Here is a 14,688-nt window from a genome sequence, read left to right as displayed (position 1 = left end):
TCTGACATGCGTAAGGCTCTTACGCTGTCAGATCTTAAAAGTAATTTTTTTTCCCGCCGCTAGGTGTCGCATCGTCGCTTTTCCCCGTCGTCTATGCAAATGAGGTAAGTACGGCGATTCCCGAACATACGCGAGGTCGACGCAGCGAATTAACGTCGTTTGCGTAGCGTACCCGACGCGTAAGGTTGCCCCTGCTAATTAGCAGGCGCAACCAATGTTAACTATGGCCGTCGTTCCCGCGTCGAATTGAATAAAAATAACGTCGTTTGCGTAAGACGTCCGTGAATGGCGCTGGACGCCATTTACGTATACATCTAGGCAAATGACGTCGGGGCGACGTCATTTAGCGCAATGCACGTCGGGTAATTTACCCGACGGAGCATGCGCAGTACGCTCGGCGCGGGAGCGCGCCTAATTTAAATGGTGCCCGCCCCATTTGAATTGGGCGGGCTTGCGCCGAGCAATCTAACGCTACACCGCCGCAAGTTTACAGGTAAGTGTTCTGAGAATCAGGATTTAAACCTGTAGACCTGCGGCAGTGTAACGTAGAGCTCATACATTACGCTGCCCAGGAGCAGCGCTAATGTATGAGAATCTGGGCCTATGTTTTTTACGTCTCTATAGTATATCTTTTGCATGCAGTATGTATTTACCATATGAAGGGGGCGATGTGGTTGCTTTTTAAACTTACTAAGAAGGCAGGTCCTCCTTTTTTAATGGTTCTAGATATTTTAAAACATTATTTTAAATATTCTGTTTGTTTTTTATCAACAAGATAGTCTAATTGAGTCTGTGTTGATAGATTATATATATATTTTTTCCCTGTATTAAAATACTATTGTATTGCACAATGTTGCCAAATGTAGCGAGTGCTATAATCTGCTATTTTTTGCACAGTGCTCGAGGTTGTTACCTGCAATGATGTAGATGTCAACCCCCTCTCCTTTCTGTGGTTTCACTTCCTGTTTGAATGACACGCAACGGCTCTGTTATAAGCTCAGCCATCTCCCATAGTCATTCAGAGACCCATGACTAAGTCACGTGCCTAGTGACGGAACGCGTGGGGGAGGAGCCTATGTTTGACGGGACTTCGATCCTAGTGAGGAGATCAACATACTGAGCGGCAATCTATCTCAGAGCCTGTTTTGTGAGTTCATTACCGTCGGTGTAGTCTCTTGTCCATTGTCCTCTGTTATACAGTATTGTGCTATGAGGCTTGTCCTCTTTCTTTTTTCTTCCCTTATATTGAGGTTTTCTGCTTGGATCTCTTAATGGGAAAGGTCATTGTCTGTCTAATGAGGAGGAAACGCCAGCTGATCACCATAGGGCTGCATATGGGTGTTAACCCATAAGGAACTCATTCCAACATCTCATTGGACTTAATAGTAATTTTTCATAAGTGTTGCTATTTACACTCACTATGTATGTTTTATATTACTAATATTTGCACTGTACTCACTCAGCACTAGTTAACACTAGCGCTATCACTTACTCATTTCATTGACCCAAATACTGTAGTAAAATATTTGCCCCCCACTGGTCATCACCATCACACCACCCCCACATAGTAATAGCCAGTAACATTGCCCCCACATAATATTAGCCAGTAACATTGCCCCCCACATAATATTAGCCAGTAACATTGCCCCCACATAGTAATAGCCAGTAACATTGCCCCCACATAATATTAGCCAGTAACATTGCCCCCACATAGTAATAGCCAGTAACATTGCCCCCACATAGTAATAGCCAGTAACATTGCCCCCACATAATATTAGCCAGTAACATTGCCCCCACATAATATTAGCCAGTAACATTGCCCCCACATAGTAATAGCCAGTAACATTGCCCCCACATAATAATAGCCAGTAACATTGCCCCCACATAGTAATAGCCAGTAACATTGCCCCCACATAGTAATAGCCAGTAACATTGCCCCCACATAGTAATAGCCAGTAACATTGCCCCCACATGCCAGCCAGTAACATTGCCCCCACATGCCAGCCAGTAACATTGCCCCCACATGCCAGCCAGTAACATTGCCCCCACATAGTAATAGCCAGTAACATTGCCCCCACATAATATTAGCCAGTAACATTGCCCCCCACATAATATTAGCCAGTAACATTGCCCCCACATAGTAATAGCCAGTAACATTGCCCCCACATAGTAATAGCCAGTAACATTGCCCCCACATAGTAATAGCCAGTAACATTGCCCCCCACATAGTAATAGCCAGTAACATTGCCCCCACATAGTAATAGCCAGTAACATTGCCCCCACATAATATTAGCCAGTAACATTGCCCCCACATAATATTAGCCAGTAACATTGCCCCCACATAGTAATAGCCAGTAACATTGCCCCCACATAATAATAGCCAGTAACATTGCCCCCACATAGTAATAGCCAGTAACATTGCCCCCACATAGTAATAGCCAGTAACATTGCCCCCACATAGTAATAGCCAGTAACATTGCCCCCACATGCCAGCCAGTAACATTGCCCCCACATGCCAGCCAGTAACATTGCCCCCACATGCCAGCCAGTAACATTGCCCCCACATAATATTAGCCAGTAACATTGCCCCCCACATAATATTAGCCAGTAACATTGCCCCCACATAGTAATAGCCAGTAACATTGCCCCCACATAATATTAGCCAGTAACATTGCCCCCACATAATATTAGCCAGTAACATTGCCCCCACATAATATTAGCCAGTAACATTGCCCCCACATAATATTAGCCAGTAACATTGCCCCCACATAGTAATAGCCAGTAACATTGCCCCCACATAGTAATAGCCAGTAACATTGCCCCCACATGCCAGCCAGTAACATTGCCCCCACATGCCAGCCAGTAACATTGCCCCCACATGCCAGCCAGTAACATTGCCCCCACATGCCAGCCAGTAACATTGCCCCCACATGCCAGCCAGTAACATTGCCCCCACATGCCAGCCAGTAACATTGCCCCCACATGCCAGCCAGTAACATTGCCCCCAACTCACTGTTGCAGATCGCTCTGGTAGGAGCCCCCACGCGAGCCCTCTGCTCTGCTCTGCGCGCACCGCCGCCGGGTGTACCAAGATGGCCGACCGCTCCGGAGCTAGGCCAAAGCCGCGGCCTTTCCTAAGACCGCAGCGGCGGTGCGCTGATCGGATCGGTCGGATCGGTGAGTAAAAAAATGGTATCTTCGTCTTATAAGACGCACCAACTTCCCCCCCCAGTTTTGGGGAAGAAAAAGTGCGTCTTATAAGGCGAAAAATACGATACTCTGATTAAACCAAGAGTCCTTTGGTAAAATCTATTGGTCAGAAGTGAAGATCTAGTGATCCTCTCGCCCATTCGCTGACACACTTTTGACCAAGAGATTCCAAGCCTGCCCACCACGGCAAGGTAGACTCTTCTAGGGCAGGACCTACACTGACCACACTAAGCTACCCTACTGGATGCTAGTCATCCTTTCTCTAATGTTGGGTGTATGTTTGTAGTACGGCCTCATCCTATAATCTGTGTGTGCGATCTACTCTCTCCTAATGTGGTTGTGTATGTGTGTGTACATCTATCTAAAGTATGGAGCGGTCAGTTTATGTACCCCCCCCCCCTTCACTCCCTGATTCCCCCAAATCCCTCCTCCCTGCACAAAACCCTCCTAACTCAACCCCCCCTCCCCTCCTAACTCAAATCCCCCTATATGCCCAAATCTCCCCACCCTCTCCTAGGTGAAATCTCCCTTCTTAGCCCAATTCCCCCTAAATCCCCCCCTCCCTGCACAAATCCATCCTCCTAACTCAAATTCCCCTATTAGCCCAAATCACCCCACCCTCCCCTAGCTCAAATCCACCCCCCCTCTTACCCCAATTCCCCCTATATGCCCAAATCTCCCCACCCTCTCCTAGCTCAAATCCACCCCCCCCCTTACCCCAATTCCCCCTATATGCCCAAATCACCCCACCCTCTTGTAGCTCAAATCCCCCCCCTCTTACCCCAATTCCCCCTATATGCCCAAATCTCCCCACCCTCTCCTAGCTCAAATCCCCCCCCTTACCCCAATTCCCCCTATATGCCCAAATCTCCCCACCCTCTCCTAGCTCAAATCCCCCCCCTCTTACCCCAATTCCCCCTATATGCCCAAATCTCCCCACCCTCTCCTAGCTCAAATCCCCCCCCCTCTTACCCCAATTCCCCCTATATGCCCAAATCTCCCCACCCTCTCCTAGCTCAAATCCCCCCTCTTACCCCAATTCCCCCTATATGCCCAAATCACCCCACCCTCTCCTAGCTCAAATCCACCCTCTTATGGGGAGATTTGGGATAAACAGGTGGATTTGAATTAGGAGGAGGATTTGTGCAGGGAGGGGGGATTCCCCCAAATCCCCCCTCCCTGCACAAATCCATCCTCCTAACTCAAATTCCCCTATTAGCCCAAATCACCCCACCCTCCCCTAGCTCAAATCCACCCCCCCTCTTACCCCAATTCCCCCTATATGCCCAAATCTCCCCACCCTCTCCTAGCTCAAATCCCCCCCCCTCTTACCCCAATTCCCCCTATATGCCCAAATCTCCCCACCCTCTCCTAGCTCAAATCCACCCCCCCTCTTACCCCAATTCCCCCTATTAGCCCAAACCACTCCACCCTCCCCTAGCTCAAATCCCACCAAACCCCCCCTCCCTGCACAAATCCCTCCTAACTCAAATCCCCCCCATTAGCCAAAATCTCCCCACCCTCTCCTAGCTCAAATCCCCCCCCCTCTTACCCCAATTCCCCCTATATGCCCAAATCACCCCACCCTCTCCTAGCTCAAATCCCCCCCCCTCTTACCCCAATTCCCCCTATATGCCCAAATCTCCCCACCCTCTCCTAGCTCAAATCCCCCCCTCTTACCCCAATTCCCCCTATATGCCCAAATCTCCCCACCCTCTCCTAGCTCAAATCCCCCCCCCCCTCTTACCCCAATTCCCCCTATATGCCCAAATCTCCCCACCCTCTCCTAGCTCAAATCCCCCCCCTCTCTTACCCCAATTCCCCCTATATGCCCAAATCACCCCACCCTCTTGTAGCTCAAATCCACCCTCTTATGGGGAGATTTGGGATAAAAAGGTGGATTTGAATTAGGAGGAGGATTTGTGCAGGGAGGGGGGGATTCCCCTAAATCCCCCCTCCCTGCACAAATCCATCCTCCTGACTCAAATCCCCCCTATATGCCCAAACCACCCCACCCTCTCCTAGCTCAAATCCACCCCCCCTCTTACCCCAATTCCCCCTATATACCCAAACCACCCCACCCTCTCCTAGCTCAAATCCACCCTCTTATGGGGAGATTTGGGATAAACAGGTGGATTTGAATTAGGAGGAGGATTTGTGCAGGGAGGGGGGATTCCCCTAAATCCCCCCTCCCTGCACAAATCCATCCTCCTAACTCAAATCCCCCTATTAGCCCAAATCTCCCCACCCTCTCCTAGCTCAAATCCCCCCCCCCTCTTACCCCAATTCCCCCTATATGCCCAAATCACCCCACCCTCTCCTAGCTCAAATCCCACAAAATCCCCCCTCCCTGCACAAATCCCTTCTAACTCAAACCCCCCCTCCTAACTCAAATCCCCCTATTGGCCCAAATCTCCCCACCCTCTCCTAGGTGAAATCTCCCTGCTTAGCCCAATTCCCCCTAAATCCCTCCTCCCTGCACAAATCCATCCTCCTAACTCAAATTCCCCTATTAGCTCAAATCCCCCCCCCCCCTCTTACCCCAATTCCCCCTATATGCCCAAATCACCCCACCCTCTTGTAGCTCAAATCCACCCTCTTTGGGGAGATTTGGGATAAAAAGGTGGATTTGAATTAGGAGGAGGATTTGTGCAGGGAGGGGGGGATTCCCCAAAATCCCCCCTCCCTGCACAAATCCATCCTCCTAACTCAAATCCCCCTATTAGCCCAAATCTCCCCACCCTCTCCTAGGTGAAATCTCCCTTCTTAGCCCAATTCCCCCTAAATCCCCCCCTCCCTGCACAAATCCATCCTCCTAACTCAAATTCCCCTATTAGCCCAAATCACCCCACCCTCCCCTAGCTCAAATCCACCCCCCCCCCTTACCCCAATTCCCCCTAAATCCCCCCCTCCCTGCACAAATCCATCCTCCTAACTCAAATTCCCCTATATGCCCAAATCTCCCCACCCTCTCCTAGCTCAAATCCACCCCCCCTCTTACCCCAATTCCCCCTATTAGCCCAAACCACTCCACCCTCCCCTAGCTCAAATCCCACCAAACCCCCCCTCCCTGCACAAATCCCTCCTAACTCAAATCCCCCCCATTAGCCAAAATCTCCCCACCCTCTCCTAGCTCAAATCCCCCCCTCTTACCCCAATTCCCCCTATATGCCCAAATCTCCCCACCCTCTCCTAGCTCAAATCCCCCCCCCCCTCTTACCCCAATTCCCCCTATATGCCCAAATCACCCCACCCTCTCCTAGCTCAAATCCCCCCCCCTCTTACCCCAATTCCCCCTATATGCCCAAATCTCCCCACCCTCTCCTAGCTCAAATCCCCCCCTCTTACCCCAATTCCCCCTATATGCCCAAATCTCCCCACCCTCTCCTAGCTCAAATCCCCCCCCCCCCCTCTTACCCCAATTCCCCCTATATGCCCAAATCTCCCCACCCTCTCCTAGCTCAAATCCCCCCCCCCTCTTACCCCAATTCCCCCTATATGCCCAAATCACCCCACCCTCTTGTAGCTCAAATCCACCCTCTTATGGGGAGATTTGGGATAAAAAGGTGGATTTGAATTAGGAGGAGGATTTGTGCAGGGAGGGGGGGATTCCCCTAAATCCCCCCTCCCTGCACAAATCCATCCTCCTGACTCAAATCCCCCCTATATGCCCAAACCACCCCACCCTCTCCTAGCTCAAATCCCCCCCCCCTCTTACCCCAATTCCCCCTATATACCCAAACCACCCCACCCTCTCCTAGCTCAAATCCACCCTCTTATGGGGAGATTTGGGATAAACAGGTGGATTTGAATTAGGAGGAGGATTTGTGCAGGGAGGGGGGATTCCCCTAAATCCCCCCTCCCTGCACAAATCCATCCTCCTAACTCAAATCCCCCTATTAGCCCAAATCTCCCCACCCTCTCCTAGCTCAAATCCCCCCCCCCTCTTACCCCAATTCCCCCTATATGCCCAAATCACCCCACCCTCTCCTAGCTCAAATCCCACAAAATCCCCCCTCCCTGCACAAATCCCTTCTAACTCAAACCCCCCCTCCTAACTCAAATCCCCCTATTGGCCCAAATCTCCCCACCCTCTCCTAGGTGAAATCTCCCTGCTTAGCCCAATTCCCCCTAAATCCCTCCTCCCTGCACAAATCCATCCTCCTAACTCAAATTCCCCTATTAGCTCAAATCCCCCCCCCCTCTTACCCCAATTCCCCCTATATGCCCAAATCACCCCACCCTCTTGTAGCTCAAATCCACCCTCTTTGGGGAGATTTGGGATAAAAAGGTGGATTTGAATTAGGAGGAGGATTTGTGCAGGGAGGGGGGGATTCCCCAAAATCCCCCCTCCCTGCACAAATCCATCCTCCTAACTCAAATCCCCCTATTAGCCCAAATCTCCCCACCCTCTCCTAGGTGAAATCTCCCTTCTTAGCCCAATTCCCCCTAAATCCCCCCCTCCCTGCACAAATCCATCCTCCTAACTCAAATTCCCCTATTAGCCCAAATCACCCCACCCTCCCCTAGCTCAAATCCACCCCCCCCTCTTACCCCAATTCCCCCTAAATCCCCCCCTCCCTGCACAAATCCATCCTCCTAACTCAAATTCCCCTATATGCCCAAACCACCCCACCCTCTCCTAGCTCAAATCCCCCTCCTCTTACCCCAATTCCCCCTATATGCCCAAATCTCCCCACCCTCTCCTAGCTCAAATCCACCCCCCCTCTTACCCCAATTCCCCCTATTAGCCCAAACCACTCCACCCTCTCCTAGCTCAAATCCCACCAAACCCCCCCTCCCTGCACAAATCCCTCCTAACTCAAATCCCCCCCATTAGCCAAAATCTCCCCACCCTCTCCTAGCTCAAATCCCCCCCCTCTTACCCCAATTCCCCCTATATGCCCAAATCACCCCACCCTCTCCTAGCTCAAATCCCACAAAATCCCCCCTCCCTGCACAAATCCCTTCTAACTCAAACCCCCCCTCCTAACTCAAATCCCCCTATTGGCCCAAATCTCCCCACCCTCTCCTAGGTGAAATCTCCCTGCTTAGCCAAATTCCCCCTAAATCCCTCCTCCCTGCACAAATCCCTCCTCCTAGCTCAAATCCCCCCCTCTTACCCCAATTCCCCCTATATGCCCAAATCTCCCCACCCTCTCCTAGCTCAAATCCCCCCCCCTCTTACCCCAATTCCCCCTATATACCCAAACCACCCCACCCTCTCCTAGCTCAAATCCACCCTCTTATGGGGAGATTTGGGATAAACAGGTGGATTTGAATTAGGAGGAGGATTTGTGCAGGGAGGGGGGATTCCCCAAAATCCCCCCTCCCTGCACAAATCCATCCTCCTAACTCAAATCCCCCTATTAGCCCAAATCTCCCCACCCTCTCCTAGCTCAAATCCCACCAAATCCCCCCTCCCTGCACAAACCCCTCCTAACTCAAATCCCCCCTATTAGCCAAAATCTCCCCACCCTCTCCTAGCTCAAATCCCCCCCCTCTTACCCCAATTCCCCCTATATGCCCAAATCTCCCCACCCTCTCCTAGCTCAAACCCCCCCCCTCTTACCCCAATTCCCCCTAAATACTTCTAACTCAAATCCCCCCTATATGCCCAAATCCCCCCACCCTCTCCTAGGTGAAATCTCCCTTCTTAGCCCAATTCCCCCTAAATCCCCCCCTCCCTGCACAAATCCCTCTTCCTAGCTCAAATTCCCCCCCTCTTACCCCAATTCCCCCTAAATACTTCTAACTCAAATCGCCCCACCCTCTCGTAGCTCAAATCCACCCTCTTATGGGGAGATTTGGGATACAAAGGGGGATTTGAATTAGGAGGAGGATTTGTGCAGGGAGGGGGGGATTCCCCAAAATCCCCCCTCCCTGCACAAATCCATCCTCCTAACTCAAATCCCCCCTATTAGCCCAACTCTCCCCACCCTCTCCTAACTCGAATCCCCCCCCCCCTCTTACCCCAATTCCCCCTATATGCCCAAATCACCCCACCCTCTCCTAGCTCAAATCCCCCCCCCTCTTACCCCAATTCCCCCTATATGCCCAAATCACCCCACCCTCTCCTAGGTGAAATCTCCCTTCTTAGCCCAATTCCCCCTAAATCCCTCCTCCCTGCACAAATCCCTCTTCCTAGCTCAAATTCCCCCATTAGCCAAAATCACCCCACCCTCTCCTAGCTCAAATCCCCCCCCCCCCTTACCCCAATTCCCCCTATATGCCCAAATCTCCCCACCCTCTCCTAGCTCAAATCCACCCTCTTATGGGGAGATTTGGGATAAACAGGTGGATTTGAATTAGGAGGAGGATTTGTGCAGGGAGGGGGGGATTCCCCTAAATCCCCCCCTCCCTGCACAAATCCATCCTCCTAACTCAAATCCCCCTATTAGCCCAAATCTCCCCACCCTCTCCTAGCTCAAATCCCACCAAATCCCCCCTCCCTGCACAAATCCCTCCTAACTCAAATCCCCCCTATTAGCCAAAATCTCCCCACCCTCTCCTAGCTCAAACCCCCCCCTCTTACCCCAATTCCCCCTATATGCCCAAATCTCCCCACCCTCTCCTAGCTCAAATCCCCCCCCCCTCTTACCCCAATTCCCCCTAAATACTTCTAACTCAAATCCCCCCACCCTCTCCTAGGTGAAATCTCCCTGCTTAGCCCAATTCTCCCTAAATCCCTCCTCCCTGCACAAATCCCTCCTCCTAGCTCAAATCCCCCCATTAGCCAAAATCTCCCCACCCTCTCCTAGCTCAAATTCCCCCCCCCTCTTACCCCAATTCCCCCTATATGCCCAAATCACCCCACCCTCTCGTAGCTCAAATCCACCCTCTTATGGGGAGATTTGGGATACAAAGGGGGATTTGAATTAGGAGGAGGATTTGTGCAGGGAGGGGGGGGATTCCCCAAAATCCCCCCTCCCTGCACAAATCCATCCTCCTAACTCAAATCCCCCCTATTAGCCCAACTCTCCACACCCTCTCCTAACTCGAATCCCCCCTATATGCCCAAATCACCCCACCCTCTCCTAGCTCAAATCCCCCCCCCCCTCTTACCCCAATTCCCCCTATATGCCCAAATCACCCCACCCTCTCCTAGCTCAAATCCACCCCCCCTCTTACCCCAATTCCCCCTATATGCCCAAATCTCCCCACCCTCTCCTAGCTCAAATCCCCCCCCCTCTTACCCCAATTCCCCCTATATGCCCAAATCTCCCCACCCTCTCCTAGCTCAAATCCCACCAAATCCCCCCTCCCTGCACAAACCCCTCCTAACTCAAATCCCCCCCATTAGCCAAAATCTCCCCACCCTCTCCTAGCTCAAATCCCCCCCCTCTTACCCCAATTCCCCCTATATGCCCAAATCTCCCCACCCTCTCCTAGCTCAAATCCCCCCCCCTCTTACCCCAATTCCCCCTATATGCCCAAATCTCCCCACCCTCTCCTAGCTCAAATCCCCCCCCTCTTACCCCAATTCCCCCTATATGCCCAAATCTCCCCACCCTCTCCTAGCTCAAATCCCCCCCCCCTTACCCCAATTCCCCCTATATGCCCAAACCACCCCACCCTCTCCTAGCTCAAATCCCCCCCCCTCTTACCCCAATTCCCCCTATATGCCCAAATCTCCCCACCCTCTCCTAGCTCAAATCCCCCCCCCCCTCTTACCCCAATTCCCCCTATATGCCCAAATCACCCCACCCTCTCCTAGCTCAAATCCACCCCCCCTCTTACCCCAATTCCCCCTATATGCCCAAATCTCCCCACCCTCTCCTAGCTCAAATCCCCCCCCTCTTACCCCAATTCCCCCTATATGCCCAAATCTCCCCACCCTCTCCTAGCTCAAATCCCCCCCCTCTTACCCCAATTCCCCCTATATGCCCAAACCACCCCACCCTCTCCTAGCTCAAATCCCCCCCCCTCTTACCCCAATTCCCCCTATATGCCCAAATCACCCCACCCTCTCCTAGCTCAAATCCCCCCCCCTTACCCCAATTCCCCCTATATGCCCAAACCACCCCACCCTCTCCTAGCTCAAATCCCCCCCCCTCTTACCCCAATTCCCCCTATATGCCCAAATCACCCCACCCTCTCCTAGCTCAAATCCCCCCCCTCTTACCCCAATTCCCCCTATATGCCCAAATCACCCCACCCTCTCCTAGCTCAAATCCCCCTCCCTCTTACCCCAATTCCCCCTATATGCCCAAACCACCCCACCCTCTCCTAGCTCAAATCCCCCTCCTCTTACCCCAATTCCCCTTATATGCCCAAATCTCCCCACCCTCTCCTAGCTCAAATCCACCCTCTTATGGGGAGATTTGGGATAAAAAGGTGGATTTGAATTAGGAGGAGGATTTGTGCAGGGAGGGGGGGATTCCCCTAAATCCCCCCTCCCTGCACAAATCCATCCTCCTAACTCAAATCCCCCTATAAGCCCAAATCTCCCCACCCTCTCCTAGCTCAAATCCCACCAAATCCCCCCTCCCTGCACAAACCCCTCCTAACTCAAATCCCCCCCATTATCCAAAATCTCCCCACCCTCTCCTAGCTCAAACCCCCCCCCCCCTCTTACCCCAATTCCCCCTAAATACTTCTAACTCAAATCCCCCCTATATGCCCAAATCACCCCACCCTCTCCTAGCTCAAATTCCCCCCCTCTTACCCCAACCCCTAAATACTTCTAACTCAAATCGCCCCACCCTCTCGTAGCTCAAATCCACCCTCTTATGGGGAGATTTGGGATAAAAAGGGGGATTTGAATTAGGAGGAGGATTTGTGCAGGGAGGGGGGGATTCCCCCAAAATCCCCCCTCCCTGCACAAATCCCTCCTCCTAACTCAAATCCCCCCTATTAGCCCAAATCTTCCCACCCTCTCCTAGCTCTAATCCCCCTTCTTACCCAAATTCCCTCCTCCTAACTCAAATCCCCCCTATTAGCCCAAATCTTCCCACCCTCCCCTAGCTCTAATCCCCCTTCTTACCCAAATTCCCTCCTCCTAACTCAAATCCCCCCCCCCCCTCTATTAGCCCAACTCTCCCCATCCTCTCCTAGCTCGAATCCCCCCTATATGCCCAAATCGCCCCACCCTCTCGTAGCTCAAATCCACCCTCTTATGGGGAGATTTGGGATACAAAGGGGTATTTGAATTAGGAGGAGGATTTGTGCAGGGAGGGGGGGATTCCCCCAAATCCCCCCCTCCCTGCACAAATCCATCCTCCTAACTCGAATCCCCCCTATATGCCCAAATCTTCCCACCCTCTCCTAGCTCAAATCCCCCCCTCCGCCCTGCACAAATCCCTTCTTCTTACTCAAATCTCCCCCCCCCCCCCCTCCCAGCTCAGGATGTGGTGGAGGAATCGGCATAAGGGAGGAGTGCCGCCGCCTCTTTCTCCAATTCGTTTGCTTTCTTCCATTGAGTAATGTTCATATTAAAGACGACGTTATCCCCTTGAGCCAGTTTGCCGCAAACCATAAACATAAACATTCCCACGTCGATGTCATATTGGAGAATCTTCATGATTGGCTTGTCGCTGTGATGGGCGTACAATAGGTCCATAAGTGAGACCTTTTGACATAATTCCTGTGTTTGGACTTGCAAGTGTTCACCAGAGGATTTTACAGAAAAGCTTTCTTTTTTCATCGCCTTTTTTTTCCCGTAGGTCTTCTTGATGACGCCTGTCTCATAGAGCTCCCTTGCCGTGTATATAAGGTCATCTTCGGCAAAATGGATCCTGTCGATCACTCCATCAAGGCTTGGCCTTTCACTGAGCAAGTTGTTAATACAGTTTTTCTTGAACCTCTTGAAAGCGTCTATCCTCTTCCGGAGCTCTTCGATGATCCTCTTGACCTCGGGCACCGCCCGCGCGGTGGTTTTTACCTCCGATTTTCTTTTGAAACCTAGTTGATGTTTTTTTCTGATTTGTTCCAAAAGTAGGTCGAAGAACTCTTGCTCGTTCTTTGCCGTCGGGAAGTAACCGGCCTTTTGTAAAATGTTCAGGCGTTCATCGCGAAGTTGCTCTTCATCGTGGTATTTGCGATCTCTAGACGAAACGTATTTTTTCCTCTTTTTGCGTCTTTCTTGCTTTTCCTTTAGAAGACGCAGAATTGTGTCTTCACTTTGTTTAACCGTAAGATTCAGGGCTATTTGTTCAGAGAAAATCCTAGCATTCGCCTCTTTGATGTCGAAATCTTTCAGTGGAGAAATGTTGCTAAGTAAACATAGCGAGAATACCGTTTTTTCCATCATCTCGTCGTACAAGGCTCCAGGGGTGTCCTCGAGATCCTTAAGAAGCGGCGCCGGCCCGATAGCCTTAAAGATGCGGTGCAAAGAGTATGTGGTTGGCAAATCTCCGTGGAGGCGAAATGCAAATTTACAATATTTAGAAAGCAGAGAATGTATTTTGATGATGTCCTCTGCGGCCACGCTTCGCCTAAGAATCTGTGAGGCGTCGGAGTGCTGGGTTATGTTGAATTCCATCTCCGGATCTTGAGGATCCATAAGTTTCCTAAAGAGTGCCCTGAGTTTTTGGAAGGTTTTCCTCCCAGATGGAGAAGGTCTAAGGGGAGCAAAGGAGGTTAACATCTGTTGTAACATATTAGCCGCAAGCAATAAGTTCTTCTCCTGGTACGGTAGTTTATTTACAGTGGGGTCAAATTTTTCTGGTTCCTCTATGCCTTTGCGGAGGTACTGCGAGAGGAAATGTCCAACAGGCCACAACAGTGAATCTTTACTTGCGTCCGGAAACTTTTTCTGCAAAGATTGGTATAGGACTTTTGTTAGGTATCTCATCCCATAAGGAATCATGTAGACATTAATCAATATGGTGTCTACGAATGTGATTATCAGGTTATCTAAATAGGCTTGTGATCTACAGTCGGACATCTTGAAAAACTTTTTAATTTTGCCCGTTATAGTTTTACGCTCCTCTGTGTGGCCCATTTCGCTATTGACTGTCATTACACGATTTATTGGTGCACCCATTGCCCAGACTACTTCCTGGTACTTTGGTTTCTGGGTGTAGTAATGTTTGACGATCTGTAAAACCACCAAGCCTCTCTCGCTTATCTCCTTAATGTGATCAACGCTTTCCTCCACTTCCTTACGAAGAGCAAATTCCATCGCTTTAATGAAATGGTACTCTTCTCGTTGAGTTTCACCGCAATTAAAGAGCGGCATGGCCATTTCTTCTGTGAAGGCTTTGATTTCCTCAGGGGTTATCAACTCTCTAATGATTCCAAGCAGGTAAACTGGTTGTGTCTGAAGATAGTAGAAGAGCTGTCCATAGGAATTCAGAATCTCTTTCTGCTTTACGGCCTTAGCAGCCTTCAGCCTGTGCTTGACTATGGCCTTTCTAATCCTCCTCGTGTTATCGTAACGTTTTATTTTTTTGAATTTGTTCACGAGAGCCTGTTGAGCCCTATGGTACCTGAGCAGAGCCGCGATGTCTTTGTCTACGTCGCGGTACTCCTGCC

Source organism: Rana temporaria, chromosome 4 (assembly GCF_905171775.1).
Source record: "Rana temporaria chromosome 4, aRanTem1.1, whole genome shotgun sequence".
Classification (NCBI taxonomy): Eukaryota; Metazoa; Chordata; class Amphibia; order Anura; family Ranidae; genus Rana; species Rana temporaria.
This window is presented reverse-complemented; position numbering follows the sequence as displayed.